At 45.9% G+C, this 14468-nt stretch overlaps 1 pseudogene; it reads right to left on the reverse strand.

The window, feature by feature from the left end:
- LOC146185178 (uncharacterized) overlaps positions 1-13624 on the reverse strand; it is a 30400-nt pseudogene extending 16776 nt beyond the window's left edge.
- Positions 13625-14468: the final 844 nt, after the last annotated feature.

Below are 14468 nucleotides of genomic sequence, written 5' to 3' on the forward strand. Positions count from 1 at the left end.
TGCCAACGCTCTATCCGGCTGCGTCTTTACGCAGTCGACGCAGAGCGGAGTCGGACGGTCAACAGAGACCTTGCCAGCTTTTCACTAGTACTGTGTAATTCGAAACAGGAATTACAAATACCTTTTTTTTTTAAATGTCTGACTTGTAACACACGCCGAAAGCGTCCATTTTGTTGGCCTGTTTGGTACTTTGCCTAAAAGAAGATGTAATGCTTTAAAGAACGGCCTAAATATTTTCGAGCTACATAGGAGCTGATGTATTTTGCTGTGGTTTCTAAAGCAGAAAGTTACCCAAGTCATCGTGGGTTTGCTGGAAGGTTTGGCCACTTAAAAAGAAGCGTCCGTGGGAAAACTTTCTCCAATGCTTAAAAAAAAACGCAATATCAGCATTTGCACCAAGCTGAAGTTACGTTCTTGGTGTCGCAGTCTGATATCTTGATGTAGTTTGAGTCTGCCAGCGAACCTATCCGCAGGTGAAAGTTACTTATAAAAAGGTGCTATTGGAAATCTTAATGTCTTCACACTTTCACTACAGGATCGACGCGCTCACGCCGAGCACATGGAGCCCACGTAAGTTCCTGTGGTAGTATCTGTTGCCTTGAACACTTCTTTCATAACATTCTATCCATCAAACATGCGAGATCTTTGATGGTAAAACCTTAGGTTGACGTCGCCTGACTTTGGAAAGAAAATTACGCTGACTGTACGGTGGGAAAGGCGCCTATTCGTTGCCGGGGCACGACAATCTCCTATGCCTGTCCTGCAGACGGGGACCAGAACGTCCTTAAGCGTAGCGCCCATCGCACTACGCGTCAAAACAAGCGTCGCACTTATGGCGTCAGCTGCCAGCGCCCGCAGCCTGTGAATAATGACAAAGGGCGCACACCCTGTCGCCTAACTAGGACGAGAGCAGCGCAAAGAAAGAGGACAAGAAAGGACAACACAAGCATTGACAAGCACAAGCCAGCGCGTGTGTTGTCTTCTTTCTCCGGGAGGCAGCCCAAACCATTGGAATCCTGAACTAAGAAAACAACCCACGCAATTCCGGGAACAAATTAAAGTTTATTGTCTCTCTTTTTATTGCCGTCCTCGTAATCATCAGCAAATTATCCCGAATAGCCACTCTGCATCAGTTACCTCTTGTGTTACGGGCTGTTTTCAGTGTGCTTCCCTAAGCCAAAAAAAAAAAAAATGTAGACTTTCAACTATCTTTGAACCAAGTTTCACGAGCGTATGCTAACGGCCGCTGGTGCAGTCGCTACTGCCGAGTCCATCTTGGCTCGCTTCCGTGCTTGAAGGCGCGATGCAGACGAAACTTTGTGGAGCGCAAGACAGTGTTGCAGTTGAAACTTGATGAAGATGATATTTGCTGCACACAGCCAGCGTGTGTTGCAGTTTTACGTGAGGCGTGATCGGCTGCTGCGAGATCATATAGTGCTCTCGAGCATGGACACATTGATATTTGCTGCATAGAGCGGGAGCTCAATGTCATATCTTCGGATCAAGGTGACCTTGAGGTTTGGCATGAGACAAGTAGAGCTTACGCTTTAATGACAGCGCTTGTGTTTTCGTTACTTTTTGACGCTGTTTGAACGTTTCTCAATCTGGTAATAATAGACCTACTAGCTTGTGCAGCCACTCTGCATTTGCCGCCTGACTTCGTGGTCTATTATATAGTAGGTGTAGGTGAGAGATAAATGCCCGATTAAGTGAACTGGCATCCCCCGTGAATCAGTACGGGAATTGGTTGTCCATTTTAAACGAAATGACGTTATTCATATATTTTGGTGATGTTCCTCGCCGTTTTTCGTTCATTGTGCAGCACCAAGTTTCCCAACATCTCACTCTTCATTGTTTCATCTTCAGAGAAAAACAAAGTCGGCATATTTTAGTACAACATCGCCTTCATTGGAGGAGTATTCAGTACACAGAATACCTAAGCCCAGAAAATCTGGATTAAGGCTCTTTGTTTGCGTCAGTTCCACCGCAAGGCTCAAATTTCCGAACAAGGAAAACCGAAGCGGGAAATACAGACATTCTGCAATGATCCAATTTATTTTATGTGGCCATCGGAAATGAGGCGAATGCAGAAAGAATTTAGCGCGAGAAAACTTATACCGAGCCTACTACGCCGAGTTCGAGGGGACGAATAAAGTGGTAAAATGGTGAAAAAGCTGTGATTCGTCCACAGCTGCACAGCAAGAGCTCCATATCAACAGATCCATATCAACGAATTTCTATGTATAGAAACTGCATAACAGCAGCATAGCAACGCGTTGCCGGGACCGCGCCAGGTCCAGCAGTATGGCGCTGCAGTCGAGCATTCAATCAATCAAACGAAAGGTGTAATTGGTTATAAATGTCGCTTTCCAACTAACTACACAAAGCTGGTCGACAGAAGAACAAAACCTGTGCAACACCGTTTTGCCACCATATTAGAACTTTAGCCAAAATTCTCTGCACATTTTTTATCGGCGGGGAGGGGGGGGGGAGGGGGGGGGTGCTGCGTATTTAATAGTGATTATAAAAAATACCTCTACGATAATTTTTGTGTTCGGGCAAAACTTTCCATGGCTCTCTGGCTTTCTTATAATCACAGCTGTCACATATCGTTATTTAGTTACGCTGTATTATCTGCTAGCGATCAAATTATGAGAAACGCCCAGCTGTTGGTGTCCTGGTAAAGTGCACATAATGGTAACTCCTACTCTTGATATGTACCTAAATAAACATACCGTTGGTGCGCTGATTTTAAAGTCAAAGTAGATTTTAAAGTCCAAGTCCAGTTGACGGCGTTGACTAGTGGGTGCCCCACAGTTACTACACACATGACTCAATTCAAGATTTCGCTGCTTGTGCTTTTCCGATTTGCAGTATCATGCCGGTAAATGTAGTACTCCTGGATCACTGAGCATCACAAATCCTAGACCCCGTGTTAGTGTAAGGGTTGATTCAAACCGACATAATAAAATTGGAACCTCGCCAATAAGTACGCGTGAAAAACATCTGACGATGAAACGCGTGCTTTGAGCGACGCCAGGCACATTTTCTTGTATGTGTGTCACTTTCTTCACTCAAAAATATTACTTGCATGCGCGTGTCATTTACTGTACCTTCTGCAGTTAAACTAGATTTCGCTTTACAAAACAAGCTTGCACTTTAAATTACATTTATATCTTCTCAATAAAAGTTGTGCAGTGTTTTTATTTTATTTTAGCATGGTCTTTTAAAGAAAACGTATTACGAAAAATATTAAGAACGAGGAAGTAACTCAGGGACTTGTATACTTGCTAATCTGAAAAATATGGAGTGCAAAAAGCGATCTGACCGTAACAAACTGTTTTAAACTCGGTTCTCCTATTACTGTAACATTTCCACGTCCCTTTCTAATTCCAGTAATACAGTTTGTTCGTAGTAAAGTCATGTGGCGCTTGCAAATAATGCAGCGCGTAGCTTTCAGTGGTGTACGTAGGCAGCAACCGTCGCGAGTCGGGCTTTCGTCCGTGGCGCCATCATCGCGTCATGAATAAAAAAAATCCCGCGTGGACTCCACCGGTGGGCACATTTACTCATCTAGCTACCATCTTTCAAAGTGCAATGTAGTCTTGAAAACAATATCTTGGGCGAGTTCGCTTCGGACATCCATAATAACAGCGCACTTGACGGCACAAACGAGTAGTGTTGAGGACGCAACAGCGCTGACTGTGAACTAAATTTTATTAGGAAGTCAGTAGGCGTTTATATCCACTGGTAACTAGGAAGGAATGTACACAAAAAACATACACTGAAAAAATCGATCGCCAGCCATACGTGTCATATTTCACACTCGAGGTACTTGATTTCTTTTGGGGAGCCTCTCTTATCTCCCTAGCTAGAGCGTCACGGTTTCTCACCGATGACTGCGCAATCAGAGTACATAGTTTAAAAATGCCCCACTGCATTACCGTCTCGTTCGCAGTCCCTACAATGTTTGGCTACATGGCCAGTAGTGGTCATACGCACGACGTTACCACAATGTTCTTTCAGTCTCTGATTAAGCCAGCGGCGAGTTTGACCGATGTACTTCTTCCGCAAGACACTGGCAGGGAATAGATTACGCCTTTATGACATGCAACAAAATAATCCCTTTGCCTACTTGAACACCGTCGCAGTCTCCAATGACCTTCTTGTAGTGCTAGCAAGTTTTTTAGACGTTGAAAAGACAACGTCAACAATCGCCCAGTTTCCAATTTTTCTGAGGTTGCGGGACACCTGATGAAGATATGGGATGACAACAGCCTTCCTTTTTTCGACTTTCCTATCGGAATGACTAGTGTTCTACAATTTTAGGCAGTTTTCCTGCTTCAGAGATACTGAAGTCAGAGCTTCAGACGGGTAACCAGCTTTCCTAAGACGGTCGACTTTTGTCGTCATTTCTGCTCGTTTGTAAATATGATACACTACAACTTGACATTCTTCGACCAGCCGATGGCAAGAACAACCACTAAATGAATATTAATGTTGCAAGCATAATATTTAACACTATTGTTGCGTTCTCTGAGTCTTTCGTTAAGACAACGACCTGTTTGTTCAACATAGTAGTGGACACAAGATAAAGGGAGATAGAGAGAGACAGAGAGAGAGAGAGAGAGTAGACAATACTTCCTTTGCAGGGTCCGAACTTGCTTTCGTGCTCCTTCGCTCAGACGGGATCAGTTTTAACATGCTTTTCTGGAGAATTTACACGTGGGCACATACTACCCAACAGCAGTGGAGCCGAAAAATAAACGACGACTTCCACTTCTTATAAATCCTTTTCAAGTTAGGAGACACGGCATACACACACGGAATGGTCGACTGCCACATTAGGTCTACTACTAGGAGACAAAGTGCCACATTTCAACATTTTTAACATTCTCTGAGCTACACCACCGCGAATATTTGGAGGATAACCATAGGTAGTGAGCCTGCCAACCTGGCAAAAGAGACTGTGACCATTCATATGTAAACAAGGCTTATTAAGGTAATTTTTAAAGCAGAATACAGAAATGTTTCATTTCGCAGTTTTGGAGTAGCTGGGACAATGCGGATTTCCTCTCTTCAGCACCAATGTTGGGCAGTGAAGTTAAGTTTAAAACCAAATAACTTGATGCACGTATTGACAGGTACTTTATGACAAATACAATTAAGAAGTAGCTGAAGAATGTCGAGAAAAAAAAAGAACAGATCGAATTCACTTTTGCGTAAACAACTGCACGGTCACGATCAAGGAAAACCAAATAATCAACCAAACAGAAAACATTTGCGACGTTCAAACCCTGAAGACAGTCTGAGTTTTCTATCGTGCGTAGCTAGATATAGGTCACTGAGCAACGATGCGATGCAAACTCCTGCATGCATCGTTGCATAATGATGGTGATGATGTATGATGATCGTTGCATGATGATGAAGATGCGATCATAAGCACCTAGAGCGATCCGCGACCGAAACCACCGCCACTTCAAGCAATTTCAGCATGTCATTCGTCTATGTATATTTGCCGCTAGCTGATCACCATGCGGCGCCCATTTTTCAAACTTTCTTATCATAGGACGAAACCTTTCATAGCACAACATTCTGGGTTTCGTCATAGAATTTCTCATTGCATATAGCATACATCTGCTGATCTCGTTGGAAGCCAGCACGTGAGAGGGATTGAAATAACGACATATGTAGCTCCAATTATATGCATTGAAATCCAGGGTTCTGCGTATAAGGTTCACTGATGTCACGTGAAGCATTGCGGTCTACGTGCAGTACGCAAACGCACACACACCGAATACAGAACGAGCAAAGATAACTTTGATGCGTGCCGAAAACTTCACTCGCGAAAATTTCTCCCGCACGACTATAATACCTCAGCGTCCATACACGCAAGCAGTCTTGAATTCTTGAGCGTCTCCGTGTTCGTTCTCGCCTGCAAGCGCGGCGGCTGCAGCGAGAGCTGTTTGGCTGCATGTCGTCTGCTTGTGCACATGCTTTAAGAGCTCATTTTGTCGCTTAATATAGTAAACTCTGCTATATATCGGTACAAGCTGCCTAAACACTTCGGGGTTTCTATGTAGTTTTACAGTCATTAGCCACATTAGAGTTAACTAAGACGAGCTAAAATATAAGTTGTAAGTGAGAATATCACCAGAAATATTCTTACATGACATTGTTTGCTTTCACCGTAGTGTCTTGTAGGCTTGTTTTTTAAATGACCGAAGAAAAAATTACCGACGATTACGTTACTTCCTAATGCGAAATTTGAGCGCAGCAAATAAGCTGTTTCAGCGTTTCGATAGATTGAGGCAAAGAAATCGAGCAACACATGTATGCGCTATCACAGAATTTTTTTTTTATTTTTCACACGTATTCCTTTAACAAACAGCAGCAGGAGACGGAGGACTTCCACCGGTCGTCTCGCTCATGGCTCAGAAAGAACTGGCAGATAATTTCGCAGTGGCGAACGGCAGCGGCGATTTCGGCTCGGGCGGTGCACATATACAGATCCGCCGCCACCGATCTGGCTCTCTGATTGCCACCGCACAGGGGTTGCATTGGAGGAGGAGGAGCGAAGAAAGGAATTAAGTTCGAGCTGGCGCTTCGACAACCGGAGACTCGCAGGAAGAGGGGGGAGGGGGGCGGCGTGTACACCCAGCGGCAAACGATGGGGGCAGAAGCGCGCGCAGCAAGCGCACAACGCGATAAAGGGAGGAGGGAAGAGATAGCAGCGACTGACTGATGCTGCTGACGCCGATAGTTAGTCAACCCCAGCTGCGGAGTTGGTTTCAGGGACAACGCCGCCGATGCCGACGCAAACAATATGATACCCTCGCTGCCGCAGCGCCAAGAACCAGGTCTAGCCGTGGGAAGGTGGTCACGTATTCTTCGACGTGCCGGGGCCTACGTGAAATAACCGGCGCGTCGGCAACTGAAGAGCACCCTATCCGCCACACAGGAACAGGGGGGGGGGGGGGACCCTCCCCTCCTCTTTCTGCATGGCGGCGACGGTGTTCTATGCAGTCACGTTATCTTGACTCTCTAGCGGCGTCAGCGGCATCCAGCGGTATCAGTCGGTCGCTGCTAGCGCTGGGGGGATGAAAGGGGGGCGGAGCTGGTTACGAGGCCGACGCCGACACGAAACCCAGGAACGGACGCCAAAGAGCTACGCTCTAAAATGCAGCTTTACAAGATTTCATAATACCTTGACGCTCAAAATCGATTCTATCCCTATTCCATGTGACTGCAATGCATCGCATGAACCGCGGCGAAATAAAGTGCGAGGATGCTTTATGAGTGAGCGCTTGAGGAATGAAGGCGCGTACAAAGGAAGGTCAGATGTCGTAGGAGAGCACTGCAAGATTTTAAGAGACAATCAAACGCACTATCGACAGCAACCATTTACAAGATGCCCATGTGCAGAAAAGAATGCATTTCGGTGTAGTCACGACAATCGTGTAAATTTTCGGAATAATGGAGGGAACGTGTGTCATTGGTATGCTGGTAACAAGCCCAAACCGCTAGACCACGATGTAACACCACAATAACAGTTCTTTCCCGAGAGCAGTCACGTTAAGAATGGTAAGAATGAAAGAGCACTAGGAAGATGGGACGAGAGAGAGAGAGAGAGAGAGAGAGAGAGACGTGCGCTCTGAACGCTTTATGTCGCTGTTTCACCCTCATCGTTAACATGCAGCAACCAGCCGGTATTCTTCTATTCTGGAATCCATCTTATAAACTGGCTGCCGACAATACCTGAATGTTTCGTAAAGCGTTGCCAAGATGACTCCTTTTTGCAACAGTGGGTACCCTTGAAACAGCAGATGTGAGCGGTGCCAGTGAGAATGCTAATGCTTGGCTGGCGCCTGTATCATCAGATGATCATATGCAGAGAAGATGCTAGATGGATTCACGGACGACTCAAAATGCACTTTTAAAGCGAAATCTAGGGAAGGCTAGCAGTAGCTAAGGTAGTCGGTGCCGCAATTTGACCTTCAAGCAGAGGAGCAGTGGGAACGTATCATGACGTGACATCGCGTGACTCGCCGCAGCTGCAGCAGCGCGTCGCCACACCGCCGTGCGGGCGTTGCCTCGCCAGCTGTGGCTACGCAACTAACCCCGTGACTCGCCAATGGCTTAATAATGGGGAAGCAAAGTCGCTCACTCTCTCGTTTCTTCTGCTTTGGCTGAAGCAAGTTGACCAGAGACGTCTACTTCGTCAGGACGATTTCCTAGACGGCGGGTTGAGTCAGTTCATTCACATGACGTCATCGATCTCGTTGGGGATTTGGCGATCTTGCGCGGACAACTGCCGCAATTCCGGCAGCAGGCCACAGAACTGGGATTAATTCAAAGCTAAACTGGCTTCTAAAAGATGCGCACTGGATAATACAGCCCGTAACGCCTGCAGTGGACACGGGGAAAAGGTGAAGCGTCGGGACTGGTATGCAGCCGCTAGAGCTAAAGTCGGCTTTGAAATTACGTGCTATTATATCCCTGCAAAACTGTTCCTGGCCAGGCCAGAGCTGTCGTGTGACCATACTCGGTGGACACCTACACAAAGCGGGCATTTAAGACAAGTTTATAGGCTCTCAACCCCAGTTTAGGGCTTTGGCATTGAAAATAATCCCTTTTTCCATTATAGGATACGGCAACGTGAGCAAAATAATGCATTTTGCTCATTCTTACAGCGCGTTGATTGAGGAAACCATTCATCACAAGGAGTTTGATTGGCGACGTCGACTTCCATGAAGCTTGATCCTTGTTTACAGCATGGTTCATTCATAGCATTTAACCGTTTTGTAGAAAACTTTAACCCTGCCAGTTTAAAAGCAATTTCTTCTACCTAGAAAAAAGACTTGTCTCTTATTTGCCTTCTCCGAGAAGAAGACAACTCCCCTTGTATAAACGTTGGCTCGTTTTTCGAACTAAAGTTCTCCTTCAGCCTTTTTTTTTTTCTTCTCTTTGATAAGCATGAAACTAGAAATTTACAATGTAAAATTATGACTCCATACGCGTCAAAATTTATATTTTCAATAAGAGAAAAAAACATTTAATAGCTTCTGTTGACTCCACCTGCTACACAATTTGTAATATTTCGAAGTTAATTGAATTCTTTATGCCCAAAATATCTTTGCATACTCCCGAAATTGATCTATTGAGTTATCAAGATTATTTAGTAGTTAGAAAACTAGAAAGTGGATTAAAATTAGAACATCAGTTAAACGCGGTTGCAAATGTCATAAAATCAACACATTATCGCCTAACCATTCCCCTTGGTGTTGAAACACTTTCATGCAAAATAAAATTTCCGCATTGTTTGCCTGCACCATCACTTCGGCTGAAGGTACAGCCATTGGAAAGCATAAAAACTGGAAAGGAAGGGGTGATTAAGCTTGGTTTTTAATGGTGTGAAGGGATGATGTTAATGGTAGCCGTCTAAGCTCAATTTGGGCATCCTTATTTGCGTAAACGCACTTTGCTCATCGCTTAATTCCTTATCTCTAGATTTAAACCTCCCTTATACAACCTCATAAGCATACTGGCTAAGTTCCCACATTTTCAGGCAAGAACACCCAACATGGACATAATGCACCGATTAAGCGAGCAAATATGAACGTGCTTGCGTGGTCCAAGGGTGCCCTGTCTTGCTCGGGATCTAGGAGTTCCGACGGGCTTGAATTGCCGTCTTACCCGACCCTCTCAAAACAGGTGCCCTAATAGCAGCGACTGCCAACTCGGCCATGTTACGTACTCTTATATGATCGTATGCAATCAGTCAGTGCCCGGTCATGCCACCTGTGAAGAATCGTCTGCCTTAGGCATGCGCCTGATGTTTCGCTCAAACTGTGAAACGCCAGCAGACGCCGACAATTACACCGAAAACGTCAACGCTTTCATCAAGAACGGTACCTTTAACGCAGTGATGTAAACCTCTTGTGACAGTTTCTTACATTCACGTTCTCATTTCGGTCAAATACTATGACTGGGTTCATCTATGCACCTTTATACCTTGCACCATTGCTGCTTCGTTTTGGGAAACACTTCGCACACTTTTGTTTAACAAATATATTCCATCAGTGATCATCCAGTGAAGCTTCACATTTTCCGATGATGTTCGCCTTTCTTTATATTTATAGTGGCCGGAATGTCTTGCTTGTTTTCCATAGAGCCTGCTACGACCTCAATGAGCAAGAACTTATCGACATTCTGAAACCTTCCGTTTTGCTGCTTGTCCTTCCAATAAATCTTGTTTTCCATTAGTGGTGCGGATTGTTTTGTTGTTTTTTTTTTTTCTGCTTGCACATCGCTACCAAATTCTGCATGCTCTGCAATTCCTGCGTTTTGAATTTACTTATTCTCGTTCTCACACCTAAATAAACAACAAAGATACGATCATACTTTCAACTTTCCTGCTTAAAAGAAAGAAATCTCTCGCATAGCTCGCACGATTCTCTAGCCATCAAGCGCTGATATCGTAAAGGAAAGTATGCAAGGATTAACGTACGATTTTTATTATTACGTCGAGGCCCAAACTTCTAAATCTACGAGACCATATTTCGGTCACGAAGTAGTTATAATCTAAACCAGGACACCAAAACATGTTTATTTCATGGCATAATTCAATACAAAATGAAAAAACGAAAAAAAAACTTTTTTTTTTTTTCTGAGCCAGGATGGCGCAGCCTCCTGAGCAATATTGCGTATATTTTGTGAATGTTACTAGTCTGCGATGCAACTTGATCAGATCAAATGCTTTAATATGCCCCGGGAAATTCCGTTTCGAGATAATGCAATTAAACAAACAGAACATTAGGCTACCATAGGTAGAGCTCTTAAACTATGTCGAGCGTAAATAAAGGCTGCCAGTCAGCTTCGAGGGAAGGTCAACATCCATTCACGTGATCTCTCGCTTCGTGACCCATAACCGGATAGCGTTTTTATGGCTCTTGGCCGTATTCCAGCTTCGCGGAGCACTTGAAGCCAACTAACACCATTAAGGCTCGCTTCGTTCAGCCTTGGTGTCTGCGGCACGTAAATGGCTGCACCGCAGCTTCGGCGCGTGCGCAGATGCAGCGGAAGCTTGTGTCGTTAGAGACGACCTGGGCGCACAACAACGATCAAAGGGAGGGCCAGTAGGAATGCGCAGTACGTCCGTCATAACTTGTGATCCCTCAAGCAAACATTCGTAGCCGTGAGAGGAGCGAAAACGGCGGAAGCTTGCCACCCGAGCCCGACCTTCTGGAAACGGGTGCACGTTTCGTGACGCGAAGAAGAGGAACACAGGAAAAAAGAAAGATCGAATGCGAATATAAGGAAACATAAGAAGCGGGAAGAAAAGGCGCAGGCGGAAGAAGACGGGGCCTCCTCTCATCTTTACGGGTCAGAAAACAACTCGGTCCATTTTATTACCGGAGCCTACGAGAATCCACTGCGCCACCCTTCGAACTGAGCCGCCGTTCGGCCGTCTGCTCCCTCTTGAACGTCTCGCGGGGGCTTCGTGTTGGGGAGAGACTTCGTTGATTGGTTCAAGCTCTTGCCCACCCCTCGAAACCCCGGGAGAGGACCAAGCGGCCCATCCCGCTGCCGCCAAGCCGCTTTGGGACCAGCACCCGCGTAGCCGCTATAGCTTCTCCAGGCCTTCGGTCTCAGATCTGTTCGTTTGTTTGGCCGCATTCACGGGTAACCTCGCGCAGAAGCTTGAGTTCTTTCATTTTTGTTTTCAGAGTCCAGTTCTCTGCATGACGTTTTGTATCTGGCGAGAAAGGTTTTACGTCCGCTGAAGAGCAGGCTGAAACGAAAGGGAAGAATAAAGGAATTAAGGAAAAGGGCAACCCTCTGTGCGTTCTCACCCTGTTGCGCCAGTCCACAGTGGGGCTCCCTGAGAGACACGAGTCGGCAGTGACGAAAGAGAGTGGAGGGCTGCGGAAAGTGCTTGGAACACGTTCCGCGCAAACCCAATCGATCATGCTCAGTCTATCAAGCCCTTCTCCTGAACGTTGTCTCTTTTATTTCATCATGCTGGATCGGTAGCGAACGGTGGCCGCTGTCACTGTCATCTGCATTTCCAGTACAGTTGTCAAGGGTGCGGAATAGTCTGCTCTGAACGGCAACTGTGAAGAAAAAAAAATTAAGTACGAAGCTCCGATTAGGCCGGAGTCTGCAAGCTATAGGATGTTCTCGCCTTCAGCAGCTTTCGCGTGAAGTTACCAAGCTGCTTAAAAAATTATTGAGTCAGTAAAGACAGGCCACAAAAGGCCGCCGACAGCCGTCTGGACAGGTGAAAAGCGACTCACCATCTCCATTGCAGATTATAACCTAGTGTTTTACGCGACAACGTTAAAGGCCCCGTTCACCGAAACTCCGAAGACGGCGGCCGCCCGCCAGGTGGCATTTTGAGCGAAAAATCACGAACGTGGCACTGGCAGGCGGTAGCTGGCAGCTGGCATGGCCGAGCAGTAAAATAGCGTACGGTTGCCTGACTTTACATTTGGCAGAAGCTACCAACTCGGGTTTCTCACGGGAGGGTGACATCAAAATAAGCCTGTCACGACCATCGCTTTAAAGGTACCCCTAAGTCAAGTTCGTACAGCTTGGTTAGAGCGGGAATTTAGATGCTAGTTCATAGCCGGAGCTTAAGTGTCCTTCACAATTTTTTTTAATGTCTCGTAACCCTTTAGGACCAAATTACTCTTATCTTCGAATAGACAAGAAAAATTATTGTTGTGGTTTAGCAATAGTTAACCCCAGTTGAATAGCGAAAACAACGGCGAAAGCTTTTTTTGCCTTGTGTATTATTCCCCCATCACGCCCTATCAGTGTAAGGTGCTACGTTATTGGGGACACTTAAGCTCATCCTTTAAGGGCATGACGCGAGAGCGCAAGTTACCAGCCCGCATATAAAGTCACGTATCAACCAAGCCGTATGGACGTGCCTGCGTGCCGTAGGGGTAAAGAGAATGCACGGTTCTGGCAGGCTGATTCTGATATCACCCTCCCAAATGAAAGGAGCGACGTGAGTTTGCAGCTCCTGCCCATCGCATAGGGGTAACGTAAATTCAAATGTCATGGCTGACAAATTTTTCTAATAGGAGACCGTAACTGCCCCTCTTCACGGCGTAGCGGCCACTTCACGGCGTAACTGCGGCCACCTGAGGTCTCACTTTGGCTGTCGTAGTATTGTTTTCGCAATAAAAAAAAAAAAGAAAAAAAAAACAAATTGGTGGTGGCTTAGCTTGGTTAAGCCTGGATACCAGAAGTGAAAAGGTTCGGCGAAGCCATGGCTTCGCTTGTGGTTCCTTGGCGTAGTTGACCCACTACAAACACTTTATAATAGATTGTGTGGGAAGTGAGGCTGAAACTCACGAGTAGCATAGCCAAGCTCACTCACCTGAATGTCAAGGTCCACTTTTCGTAAACGGTTTACCTCATCGTCACATCCAGTGTTCTTCTCAGCAGTAAAACACGCCCGTCTTGCTGCGTCACTCATACGGCTCTTTTCCAACCGCTTGGCACGCTGTTCTTCACTTTCTTCGGCCCGCCGCCTCCTCTTGTTTTCAATCCGCCGTGCAGCCCTGGCCTCGGCCTGAGCAGCAGCACCCGACGCCTCGACTCCTGTCATTCTTCTCTTTCCCGGTATGCGGTGTCACGAAAAATCTAGCGCAGTGCATCCTTCTTCTTCTTCTTCTTCTTCTTCTTCTTCTTCTTCTTCTTCTTCTTCTTCTTCTTCTTCTTCTTCTTCTTCTTCTTCTTCTTCTTCTTCTTCTTCTTCTTCTTCTTCTTCTTCTTCTTCTTCTTCTTCGTCTTCTTCTTCTTCTTCTTCTCCTCCTCCTCCTCCTCCTCCTCCTCCTCCTCCTCCTCCTCCTCCTCCTCCTCCTCCTCCTCCTGTGACTTCACGTGGTTTGCGCGTGCGCAGCTGTGGCTTTTCATGACACGTGGGATTCGGAGTTGACTAGCCTAGTGAAGCTTTTCGCTTCAAAACAGCAACAGGCGGTGAGTCAGAAGCGTGCAGCATAGAGGCGTGAGCTTTCTACAACATGATTTTAATTACGTTAACAATTATGTAAAGAAATGAGAGAGACAGTAACGTTCGTTTTATAAAATATTTATAATATCATTTGCAAGCCATGCCACCTACCACTACCACGTACCGGAAGCATGCTTGTGGCTTTTCCATGCCGCAAAACTTCAAACGTAATTTTCAAGGGTCCCGGTTTGTTCGATTCACATCTCGCACTCCTATGTGAAAAAATCTGCGCCATTTGACAACTCCGCCCATCTCAAGCATGTAATTTAGTCTCGTGACGTTACAGAATCCACCAATCAATCAGTGCCCGGCCCCATGTGACCTGCCAGAGGCATGCTTGTGATTTGTCGAGGCAGCAACACTTTGGACAGTTGACGCCAATACAGCCAGACTATTATGTCCGACATTTAAGATATAACGCTCTCGCGTTAGCAGCCGG

The sequence above is a fragment of the Amblyomma maculatum genome, chromosome 6, assembly GCF_055883805.1.
Source record: "Amblyomma maculatum isolate TAMU_Amacu chromosome 6, ASM5588380v1, whole genome shotgun sequence".
In the NCBI taxonomy this organism is placed as follows: Eukaryota; Metazoa; Arthropoda; class Arachnida; order Ixodida; family Ixodidae; genus Amblyomma; species Amblyomma maculatum.